This window comes from Theobroma cacao, chromosome 4 (genome assembly GCF_053813885.1).
Source record: "Theobroma cacao isolate CCN51 chromosome 4, ASM5381388v1, whole genome shotgun sequence".
NCBI classification, from domain to species: domain Eukaryota; kingdom Viridiplantae; phylum Streptophyta; class Magnoliopsida; order Malvales; family Malvaceae; genus Theobroma; species Theobroma cacao.
The window spans coordinates 24,563,867-24,576,857 of record NC_142642.1 but is presented as its reverse complement, the minus strand read 5'-3'; the positions used below and the strand labels follow the sequence as shown (position 1 = coordinate 24,576,857).

General features: G+C 36.7%; 1 pseudogene; it reads left to right on the top strand.

Moving 5' to 3' along the window:
* Positions 1–2,559: 2,559 nt before the first annotated feature.
* LOC18601564 (phosphate transporter PHO1 homolog 9-like) lies at positions 2,560–12,757 on the top strand (annotated as a pseudogene).
* Positions 12,758–12,991: the final 234 nt, after the last annotated feature.

The following is a 12,991-nucleotide window of genomic DNA, read 5'->3' as shown; positions in this document are numbered from 1 at the left end:
TGTGTTTGTACTGTTTTTACAGATGTGTCTGTTGCATTTCAGCAGACGTATTTACAACTTTCAATAGTTGTGTTTGTTGTAAATACTTATTTTTTATTTAAGAGTTATATTTATTCTTAAACAGTCACATCTGAATAATTATCTTTCAATAAATATTACAAACTATTCAACAAGGAGTATACTACTTTGCTTAATTTTTAATCTAACTAATTATTCACTAACTAATCAAGTTGTCGGATTCTTGTTTTATATTAGGATTTTATAGTGAAAAAATTTATTATTATTTTGTTAAGAATTAAATTTATTTTTATATTTATTCGTAGATTCAAAATTTATCACAACTTCTAACTGCATAGGTGGTGGGTCACCCTTTTCAAATCCAACAATATGTTTTCTTTTGTTAAGCCACGAGATGTACCAATCTCCAGTTCTGTTTTGGTAATTTTCGATAACAATGGATCTGTTTTTCAACATTGATTTGGACAAAGCTTTTTTCTTTTTATAACAATATAAGGCAGCCAGCATGGTACACTAGAATTATGTCATATACTTGATACAAAACTAAGTGGGCAGAACAATGAGAGAATAATTACAAGTCACAGACAACTTAAAATTTACTTTGCTTAATTATATAATACATTATTTAATGTCTTAACTATTTCTATAAATACTATTTTTTTAATTGGGGGAGGGGTGATTATTACAAGTCACAGACAACTTAAAATTTAATTTTCTTACTTATGTAATGCATTATTTAATCTTTTAACTACTTTGATAAATGCTATTCTTTTTTTTTTAATTGAGAGAGGAGGGATTCGAACCCTGCTCTAAACAGAGAGATCATGTATCAACCAATAAGTCAAATACTCATACAAATGCTACTTAATTTTTAGATTGATAACAAAAAAATTAAAAATCAGGTAACATATTAAATTGTTTCTAATGCAATTACCATATTAGACATTTTTTTAAAGTAAAAATATTAAATATGATATCAACTTCTTGATTAAAGTTTAATAAATGGCTGTCTAAAGTTTTTAAACAAAAATGATATTGAGAATTTCTAAGTTGCATACACAATAATGGTGGCCAGAAGCTTAAGCACAACCCTTTTGCTGACTTTTTACACCACCAAATTTATAAAGCAATAAGAACAATTCATAAGGATGAATGTCACTTGTGAGATTTCACTTAGACATCAAAAGGGTGGAAGTTTGGGGCTAAGTGTGTATTACTACATGTGTATTACAATAAGTTTTACTCGACCTCAACAAAAATTATGTAATAATGCATGATCAATTCTTCTTGATTGTTGAGGTGATCATTTTATATTCTTCAATAAGCAGCCTAAGTAAAAAGTTTCAGCCCGTTTGCAACTTGATCATGGAGGTCCAATAGGGGGCGACACGTTGTCTCTTCAAGATTATGACTTAACGTCGAATTGTTCAAGAGTGATTTAATGGCTGGCGACTAGTATCTGTCTTGCTACAAAGCCTTTTTTTTTTCTTTTCATATTAATGCCTTTGTACACTTAGCCAATAAATAGGACAACAAATCATCTTACTTTTGAAAAAAACTTAATCTCATAATTCTTAATTAAGTACAAAACGATACATAATTAATTCGACCACAATTCGTTTGATGAGTTAGTGTTTATAATGGTTATTATATATGATTATAATAATTTTTATTTTGTGGGTATAATCTCATAAATATAAAATTAAGATTAATCTTTTGTTTTGAACACCCAATAGCAAATGGTCAAATCAACGAAGTCGGAGTTAAAGTAAGCTAATCAAGGAATAAACCCAATTTGAAGAAAAGTGAATCCTAATAAAATTGTTAGCATTTCTTGATGAGCCACTAATTAAGCTAGCCTTGATGATTTTGCAGCAACCATGACCCAGCGACCATGCAAGTAATGAATTTATACAAGTTGACAGACCAAACAAATCGGCCGCCTTCGAAGCTTTTATGTAATTTGGCAAGTTGACAAGCCATGCCACCTGGCTAATACCTCTCCAGACTTGAAGAATTCAAAGTCTTGAGCCTATAACGGCTGAAACTGACAAAAAGAGAAAATCAAAATACAAACAAAATCATTTGTAATTTCCTCAAATGAGTCTCTAGCCGTTGTCCTTGTTGGTTATAACTTCGATTGATTAAGAATTAAACTACATTTTTACTTCCAAAAAGTACACTCACTTGACAAATCCTTCCCTTCTGTGTGACTTAAGGCCATGTGCTTGATTTTCGCGACCAAAAACCTGCATTAAAAATCCAAGTTAATAAAAAACATGCATGAACAACATTAATTAAAAAAACACAAAACGAGTCTTTGATGTCATTATTAATTTAATTAATTAATAATGTCTTTCTAGTAATTGAGATTATGTAGGAGAAAATATTGTCATCACGCCATTAATAAAGGAAGCAGGTAAGAAGGAAGATGGTACACAACTTGGAATTCCTATAAACAAGTTCATCTTCATCAAGATTATTATAATTCTCGTATTTCTTTCTGAGCTTTTAGAGTGTTTTCTTTTATGGTGGAGGAAGATGAAGTTTGGGAAAGAGTGTGCAGAACAAATGGTGCAAGAATGGCAGGAAGCATACATGGATTACGGTAATCTCAAGTCAATATTGAAAGATATATTAAGGTTCAAGCAACTGAACAAGGCACCATCGCCAATGGCAGCAACAACAAAAGGGTCATTGAAGAGAAGGGTATCGCTCTACAGGACATTTAGTAGACTAACAAGCCGATATAGATCAGGTTCTCCAATGAAGAATAATGAAGATGAACTGATATTAGTAAGTGCGATGCAAGAAGGAGGGAGAGAGCGGGATTACCAGACCATGTTTCTTATGTCAGGCGAAGAAGGAGGAGAGTACGAGCTACTTTTCTTCAAGAGGCTTGATGATGAATTTAACAAGGTGATTAAGTTTTACAAGAAGAAAGTTGAGGAAGTGATGGTGGAGGCTGATGAGTTGAGTAAGCAAATGAATGCCTTGATTGCTCTTAGGATTAAAGTTGACAATCCAGTTGTTGGAGGAGCTGATATGGTGAATCTTGTTGCTAATGAATTTTCTTCAAATTCTTCATTAGTTCTTCATCCCACCAATGGTGGAAAGCAAGGAGAATCAGGGTTCTGCTGAATTCAGAAAGTCCAGTTTCCTGCAATTTTTCTCTTTTTTTTTTTTTTTAATTCTAATATAATCTGGGAGTTCCAATTTTGGGGTTATGTCCAAAAAGTCCTTCAAGTTTTCTGAAGTTTTCAATCTGCCTTTTTGTTTGTGTAGTATGGACAAGGGTGGGTGTCATCCAAGAAGTTGAGATGAGCAGTGAAGGAATATCAGAAGAAGAAATTAAGGAAGACAATGATAGAGATAAACTCAATGGAGCAGAAGCTAATATTCAAGGATTTAGACCAGCTCCATTAGACGTCTTGGATCATGTAAAGATCAATTGTCAGCCTGAAACTCCTCTATCAACTCTCAAAGGCGTTATCAAAAGCTCAAAATCGGACTTATCATTCAGCAGGCAAGAGCTAAGGAAAGGAGAGGAGAAAATAACTCAAGCTTTTGTAGAATTCTACAGAAAGCTCCGACTTTTGAAAACCTACTGGTAACATTGCTTCATCCTTTAGAACTATAAGCAAATGAAAAAATTTTGGGCTTTATTGTTGATCATATTTGTACTGGATTTATCAGCTTCCTGAATCAACTGGCATTTTTCAAGATCATGAAGAAATATGACAAGGTCTGTCCTTTTAACTTCATCATGATTAATTAAAATCACTAGGTTCTTGGTTCATTTGTACTAATTTAATATGCCAGTGCAGATCACATCGCGGAATGCATCAAAGGCTTACTTACAGATGGTGGATGAATCTTATCCTAGCAGCTCTGATGAGGTTAGATATAGCTAGTTGAACTCTATTTTTGCGAGTTGAATTGACTACCCTTTGTCACTGACTTTGCTCTTCCTTACTACTCTCTTCTGTTTTGACAGGTTGGTAAGCTTATGGAAAGGGTGGAGGCCACCAATGTTAAACATTTTGCTAATGGAAATCACAGAAAAGGAATGGAAAACTCTAAGACCACAAGTTAAAAAGGAAAGACATAGAATTGCATTTCTATATGGTAAGACTGTCTCATTTTAAAGCATCTGTTAGAACAAATTCTTTGTATTGTGGTAGAATTTTGAGGTTACTGTGAAATAGTTAGGAAAAAAATCACACTGTCCTATTACTACATCAAGCACACTTGATTAAAGTCATGTTTTTGTGTGTGAAAAAAGGCGTCTTAGAGCATTTCAGTCTCCATCCCATTTCGTTGTTTTGAACTGACTATTTCACAAATTTTCTTCACTTGCAGGCTTCTTCTCTGGCTGCTCCATTGCACTTGTAGTGTCCATTATTGTGAATATACATGCAAGAGATCTTCTTAGGACTTAGGGACGTCATCAGTACGTGGTCAACATATTTCTGCTTTACAGGTCAAAGTCACTCAAAATGTAAATTTCCTTCAACATTCTTGATTCTTAGCAATTTTTGAGGCAGTTGTTTAGTTTCTTGAAACAATCTTCTTGGTTTTTCCTATCCTTCTGAAATTAAAGGACTCCTACTGAATTCAGTATTATACTAATGATTATGCTTAATCATTTTGCAGCCTGTTTATTTACATTGGCCTGCACATGCTCATGTACTCCGGAAACATATTCTCTTGGAAGCGTTATCAGGTCAACTTTTCATTTATATTTGGTTTCAAGCAAAGAACAGAGTTAGGCTATAGAGAAGTACTTCTTAGCACCGCGCTTTCTCTGCTTGCATTAGCTGGTGCCATTTCACATTTGGATATGGAGATCGACCCCAGAACAAAAAGTTTCACAGTTTTAACTGAACTAATCCCCTTGGTCCTGCTCCTTGTAAGTCCTATCTAGAATACATTGTCCCTACTGAAATTTCTTATTTTGATGCTATTTCAAGACGAGCATCTGATTGAAAAATTTTCCCTGACCTGCTTGCTGGTGCACCTATATTGCAGGCCGTTCTTTCAATAATGTTCTGCCCTTTCAATATCATATACCGTTCAAGTCGATTCTTTCTTATCAAATGTGCATTTTACTCTGTTTGTGCACCTCTTGACAAGGTAGCAAGACTAAAAGAATAAATTTCTATTTACTGATATATGAGTAATGTAATGTAATATGAGAAGTTCATCTTTATTTTCACCTTGTAGGTCTCCCTCCTAGATTTCTTCTTGGCAGATCAACTTACTAGCCAGGTTTGATATTCAGGTCAACGTCTATAGAACACTATAACTCCAAACTGGTTTGTTTGTTGATCAATATCCATTATATTTCATATCAGGTGCAAGCATTTAGAAGTTTGGAATTCTACATTTGATACTATGGTTGGGGAGACTTTAGAAAGAGATTGAACAAGTGCGAGGAGAATGAAGTCTATAGGGTGTTTTACGTAGTAGTAGCCATTATTCCTTACTGGTTCCGTTCCCTTCAGGTAATGGTAACAACCCACATATCTTGTACAGCAATGACAATGTAATCATTTTACTATTTCAAATTGCATGCCAATTTCATTTCTGGATTTTCTCTAATGTTGTATGTTATCTTTTATCTTCTAGTGCCTTAGACGTTTGTTTGAAGAAAAACGTGCAGCAAATGGTCTTAATGGTCTGAAATAGTTGTCAACAATCGCTGCGGTTACCGTAAGGACAATTTATCAGCTCCAAAAGTAGAAAACTACAGCCTGGCTGGTCTTGGCTGCAGCAACTTCTGGTATTGCAACAATAGCTAATACATATTGGGACATTGTCATCGACTGGGGTCTCCTTAGAAGAAATTCAAGAAACTCTTGGCTGAGAAATAAACTTATTGTACCACACAAAGGTGTTTATTTTGTAGCCATGGTAAGAAAACATGCTCTCATGATATTTATATCATTCGTTTTCCTTTTGGATGGAGATGAGATTGTTGGGGTGTCAACATTTTGAAAGATTTGACCTTCCTTGATTGGTGTAATAACTTCCTAACTAAAAATATATTTGGGTAAATTACAGGTATTGACCTTCCTTGATTGGTGTAATAACTTCCTAACTAAAAATATATTTGGGTAAATTGCAGGTATTGAAATGTCTATTAAGACTTGCTTGGATGCAGCAAGTGTTGGGTATTCAAAGTGTACCTTTCGTGCATAATACAGTCTTAATTGCAGTTGTTGCTAGCTTGGAGATCATTTTCCGTGGCATTTGGAATTTCTTCAGGTAACTTTAAACTATTCTAGTTAGTTCTCACTTCTCTCACTCAATTAATGTTCGTAGGATTTAACCTTTTAGAATCAAGCTGGTAAAAACCTTTGAAAGTTGAAGTGTGGAGGTAACAGCTTCAGTCATTACACAGTGGGCAATGCCACCAAAAGAGAAGGAACCAAAGAGATCCAATGGTCCAAAGAGACCTTGGTGAATGTGCATCACAGTCTTCAAGAGAACATAATTCAAATTAAAGAGGAGAGAACTAGGGGGTAAATGGATGGTGATTGCAATCATAATAATATTGAGTTGGAGTGTGCAGGTGGACTTGTGATTACAGACATGACAATCTCTCCAAAAGAAAGTAAGGATTTGAGCTCCAGGCAAGTAACAGGGTTGGTGGGTCCAAAGGAAATGGTGGTTAAGGAGGGAGATGGAGTGGGTTTGATCTCTAAACATAAAAAGTCAATAATTAATGATGGGTTTCCTTATGGGCTGAACAATGAAGCGTAGGGAACTGGAGTGAGCCCAAGAAAGACAAATAAATATTGAGTTGTAAGGATGGAAATTTAGGCCACGTTTGGGTCATGAGCTCCTTGGAGAGATGTTGGGAATTTGGGTCCACTAGCAAACAAAATAAAGTCCCAAGGCTGATTACTGGCTCATTTAAGTTGAAGAGTGCAACTTGCTTCAATGGTCCATAGGTGGCTAACGTGGGGACTGGTTGTGTGAAAATAGAGCCAAACCAGGTGGAAGTTGGGAAGGGTCTGCCCCCTTTAGACACAGGAAAAAGAACAATTATGAAAGGCAAGGAGGGGAACAGGGAAAGCGATTGCAGAGTTGATATTTCCACGGGTGAGTCAGGTATGCCATTGGTGGAATTGGTCACCAAAAGGAAAACAAAAAAAAAAAGGCTCAAAAAAGGTGCGACGAAGGTAAAGTAAGAAAATATGAGTACTTGGGTAAATCATTGGAAAGAATGGGTGTTGGGAAAATGGGTCTACAAAAAAATATAAGGAAAAGGAAGAAGGCAACTAGGAATGGAGTGTTAGATTTGGAAACTGGCCTTACATATGGGGAATCTTTCTCCAAAGGGAGCAGTCGTGTTAGGCAGCCAAAAAGTAGAATAGGTAGAGACAATGACGAGCATCAAGCCATAACCGATATGGAAAGTTCTACCGGGGAACTTGTCTTAACGGATTCACAGTTGAGGATTGAAGAAATAGTTGAGAAAGATGGTAAGGCTCAGAAAAGGAGAAATAGTATGAGAGACACGATTAATGAGGTGAGTCTTAGGGAAAACAACGAGGTTCGGCATGAATCTTCAACTTTGGAGGTCAGGAATTGTATAATCAGGAGGGAAGCAAAGATTACATTTGAGGCAGCAAACAAATTGGGTCTATAATTTCTTTTTAATAAAGGCTCTTTCACTGACGAGTTTGCGAGGCTAGAAGTAGAGATGCAAGAGGAAACGGTGGTCTTAGGCGCGATTCCAAGTATAGGTATGTGGGTGAATATTCTTTTTTTCGTGAAGTTAATCACTTGGAATGTAAGAGGGTTGTATAGAAACGAAAAACGAAGAGCAGTTAGAAAATTGTTGAATAGAGCCAAGCTGAATGTGGTTATGCTTTAAGAGACAAAGTTAAAAAAGATCGAGGCTAAGATTATCAACGTAATTGGTGGAAGAGGGAAGTTCAAAAGTATGTACAGGGAGTCTGATGGGCGTCAGGGGGCATCATCACCCTCTGGCAAGAAGAATTTTTTGATGTTGATAACGCATTTATATGTAAGAATTTTATTCTGATTGAGGGCAGAGTTAGGGAGGGAAATTGGAAATGTGGTTTTGGCAATGTTTATGCACTAACTGATGATAATGCTAAGATTGAGCTATGAGAGGACTTGGCGAGAAGGTTAATTGAATCTGACTATCTTTAGTGCCTTGTTGGCGATTTTAATGTAGTGTTGAGAGTAGACGAAAGGGTAGATATTGCTACTAACGAAAGAGAGATGGAGTGGTTCTTGCAATTCGTCAATTAGGTTGGATTGGTTGATCTCCCACTTGGAGGCAACAAATTTAATTGGTGTAATACTGTGAGGAAGTTATTTTCAGTAGACTGGATAGATTCTTGTTACATGATGATGTGATTAGGAGGTTTCAAAATATTCGACAGTGGTGCATGTCTTCATCGCTTTTAGATCACAACCCAGTCCTCTTAGGAGTGAATGATGTTGATTGGGGCTCTAAGCCATTTCGTTTCTTCAATCGTTGGATGGAGGAGGAGGGCTTCTAGGAGGTTTTTAGAGAGGCTTGGGTTGAGAGTAACAGTAGACTCGGCGAAAAGGGAGCAATTTGGTAGTGATTGAGGCTCACCAAACCAGAAATAAAGAAATGGCAGTCATCTAAATGGGCCAAGCTCAGTTTAAGATTAAGGATCTTGAAGAGGAGATACAGGGGAAATTACAAGAGTGGCAGAATAGCAGCATGAACTGCAGCTTTAGGGAGAAGATCATTAAAATGAGAGCTAATCTATGGTCACTATATAGAGTGGAAGAAAGGTCATGGCATCAAAAATTAAGAATTAAATGGTTTTTGGAAGAGGATAAAAATTCCAAGTTCTTTCATGCCGTCACTTCTGCTTGAAGAAAGAGGAATTTTATTGATAAAATTCATATTAAGGACATTGTCATTGTTGATCTCATAACCATCAAAGAAGAGGTGGCTCGACATTTTGAGAAACTTACGGCCAAAGACCGATGATTACTTTTAGAGATTGGGAGTTGGATCTTAGAACGTTTAATGAGCACTCAATGGGTGCTTTAGAGATGTAGTTCTCTGAAGAGGAGGTTAGGGATGCGATTTTCAGTTGTGATGGAAATAAAGCCCCAAGGCCCCGATGAGTTCAACTTCAATTTTTTTAAATTTCAATGGCCTATCATTAAGAGTGAAGTTATGGCGTTTATGCAGAAATTTTATGACACGGATAGCTTTGATGAAAGGATTAACTCTTCGTTTATTACGTTTATTCCTAAGTGTAATAATCCTAGAGCACTGAATGAGTATTGTCCTATAAGCTGAGTAGGAAGTGTTTATAAAGTGGTGGCCAAGGTCCTTTCTAACAAGTTGAGAAAAGTGACAGAGAAAGTGGTTGGTCCTAACCAGTTTGCTTTCATCCAAGGTAGACAAATCACGGATTGTGCCTTGATCACTAATGAATTGGTAGATTGTCTCAAAAAGAGTAGAGAATGAGGTGTCTTCTTCAAAGTCGATTTTGAGAAAGCCTTCGATAGTGTGGTCTAGAACTTTCTTGATTTTGTTATGAGGAAAATGAAGTTTGGAGAACGATGGAGAAGTTGGATCTGCTCTTGTATCACAACAGTTGTGATGTCAATGCTGGTTAATGGTTCCCCATCTAGACTAGTTAAAATGAGAAGAAGGCTTAGACAAGGATGTCTGTTACCTCCCTTCCTCTTCAACCTCGTGGTGGAAGCTTTTAGTGCCCTCATGAACAAAACCGTGGCTATTGGTTTGTGTAAAGGCATTGAGATTGGTAACAATGGATTGGCTATATCTCACCTTCAATATGCAGATGATACCATGATTTTCAGCAAATTGGATATTAAGAGTATCTTTAATATTAAAATGGTGTTGAGGTGCTTCCAAGTTATCTTCGGGTTGAGAATTAATTTTTACAAAAGTAGCTTGTATGGTGTCAAAGTGGACGGTATTGTGGATTCATGGGCTAACAGAATTCCTTGCATCGTTAGGTCAATACCGACATCTTATCTGGGCCTTCCCCTTGGTGCAAGATCTCACTTAAAAAGTATTTGACGCCCAGTTATTGAAAAGTTTGAAGTAAGGCTTGTTGAGTGAAAATCTCATCTTCTCTCAATTGAAGGGAGAATCACCTTGATTTAGTCGGTCCTTGAGAGTCTCCCAATGTATTTCATGTCTTTATTTGAGATGCCACAAGAAGTCAAGGCGGAACTGGACAGAATTCAGCTAAGGTTCTTGTGGAGTGGCACAATTGAAAGGTGATGTATTCATTGGGTGGATTAGGACTCGATATGCAACTTCAAAGATTGTGGGGGACTTGGGTTCATGGATCTTTGGCCAAAAAACAGAGCTCTGCTAAATAAATAGATTTAGAGATATGGTAGAGAGAATGACTGTCTACGAAGGAAGTCATCATCGCTAAAACAGGGGGGGGGGGGATAATTTGAGCCTTATTCCTTCTAACTTAGGGGGGAGTCATTCCTCCACTATATGGAGGAACATTATTTGTCCACTAACCCTTTCAGAGAATTTATTTTCTTTGTTGTGTGCAGGTATGGAATATGTAGTTGGAAATGGCGCCAACATTAGTTTTTGGGATGATGAGTGGATCGAAGGTATTACACTCCGCATTGCCTTTCTTTGGTTTTTTGCCCTCGCCATCAACAAATCTGGCAAAGTTTGTGAATTAGGATCGTGGGTGAACAGTGTATGGCAATGGGAAGTGAACCTAAGGAGAAGAATTTTTGATTGGGAAACTAATTCTTGGAAGTTGTTTAAAGACTGCCTTAATAGCATTATCTTTGACCAAGAGATGAATGATAAATTGATATGGAAATTCACACCAAGTGGAAGCTATACACCAAATTCCTTCTGTAGACTGGCTTTACATAATAATAAGGCACCTATTGATCTCTGGCAAAGCGTGCGAGCTGGGCTTGCTCCTCCTAAAGTGGAGGTGTTTGTATGGCAAGTGATCAAAAAAAGAGTGGTGGTGAAGGAGGAACTCGCCAAGAGGAATTTAATGCAGAGGGATTTGGCCTTATGCATGCTGTGTAACGTGGAAATTGAATTGGTAGGCCACCTCTTATTTACTTGTACTGAATCTTGGAAAGTTTGGTGCTCATGGTTTGAAGATGGGGGAATTAAAGGATGCATGCCAAGGGAACCAGCTGACTTTTTTATGGCTTGGAACGCTTGCCATGTTGAAGTTAATAGGAAAAAAATTTGGAGAATGTCTTTTTTTACCATCATTTGGTTGATTTGGCTCTTTATAAATGAAATGGTATTTGATGGGGTAGGCTAAGACTTTTTGAAAATTCTGAACATCATTCAGACTAGGGTGGCTAAGTGGGCGAAATCTAGATGGCCTAATGAGATTCATACTATCACAGATATTGCTAGATCCCCTTTGAATTATCTGGCTACTGACAGGAGAAAAGCCCTTAAAATTTCAACTAAATGGGAATGTCCACCAGCAGGATGGTTCAAGTTCAACACGGATGGGGCTGCTAGAGGATGCCCAAGTTATTTAGGAATTGGAGGGATATTGAGAGATGACACGGGGGCTGTTAAAGCAGTTTTATCCAAGAAAGCAGGGTGGGGGATACGAACCTAGCTGAAGTTTTGGTTATTCGAGAGGCAATATTGATCTTTGTTGCTTCTGCTTTGGTGTCTTCAGGTGGCATCATCATAAAATGTGACTCCAAGAACGCCATTACTTGGATTGACAATCTAGATTCCTCACCTTGGTATTTGAGGCAATTGATCCTAAAAATCAAAACCCTTCAAAAACAAGCTCTTGGTTGGTAGATCACTTATATCCTAAGGTCAGGAAATGATAGAGCTGATAACCTGGCCAAGTCAGGTGTGGATAGATCCAATGACTCACTGTGCGTTTACCCTTAACTTCTTAACACCATGGTGACAAAAAATGAGAAGTCAAGAGGAATTTTGTCCCTTGAATGGTTTTAGGAGAAGTAAGAACAAGAAACAGGCCATAAGACATGTTTCTCAGCCTTACTTGTTCTTTTGGGATGGTGTTTGTGGTTTACTATTTTGAGTTTGTTGTTTGCCTTGCTAAGATTTATGTTGTTGTTCTAAGAAGGTTATCTATTGATAATTGTCTTGTTGATTGTTCTGAGTCTGATAGCAGGGTGGTGGACTCTTGTTCTCTGTATAGTATAATAGGTTGCTATCATGGCTATTTTTTTTGTAAGCCATCCTAGGACTATTTTAATTGGAGGAACACCAGTTGATAAGTGTCTGTTTTTGTAAGTAATAGTTCTATATAATGAAATGACCCTCTTTAATCTTAAAAAAAAAAAACCTTTGAAAGTTGCCCACCAAGCCAACTAAAATAGTTTTCCAAAGTCCATAGGAGATCTATTTGACCTTAGAGTTACTTTCAAGCATGTCCAAGCAAACTGATAAATGCTTGCCAACATTTAGGTAGAAATGGACATTTGTGGTTTCATGTTTACATAGATTGCCATACCTAACATTGCTCACCATCATCAACCTTGTGTTTTTGATGAAATCATGGCTCTGAAATGTTATAAAATTTAAACTCTTTGTTAGAACTAACAGAAATTTGATTCTTAACTGATCAGGTTGGAGAATGAGCATTTGAACAATGAGGGCAAGTACCGAGCATTTAAATCAGTACCCTTACCTTTTTACTATGACTACAATGGAGACAAGAGTATATAATATAAAAACACATCGTGCAAGAGAAATGATATGAGATTTTTTTTTTTTTTTACAAGTTCAATGAAAATTTCATTGTAGATTGCATTTACTTGCTATCTACATGCAAAACACAACAATTTGTGACGACCCAAGTCCTATTAAGTTGTAATACTTGCATGGTTGCTGTAGCACGTGAATGCTTTCAAATTAACTTAGCTTTCTTTATTTTTATCAGTTTGCTTTTTTGTACTAGTT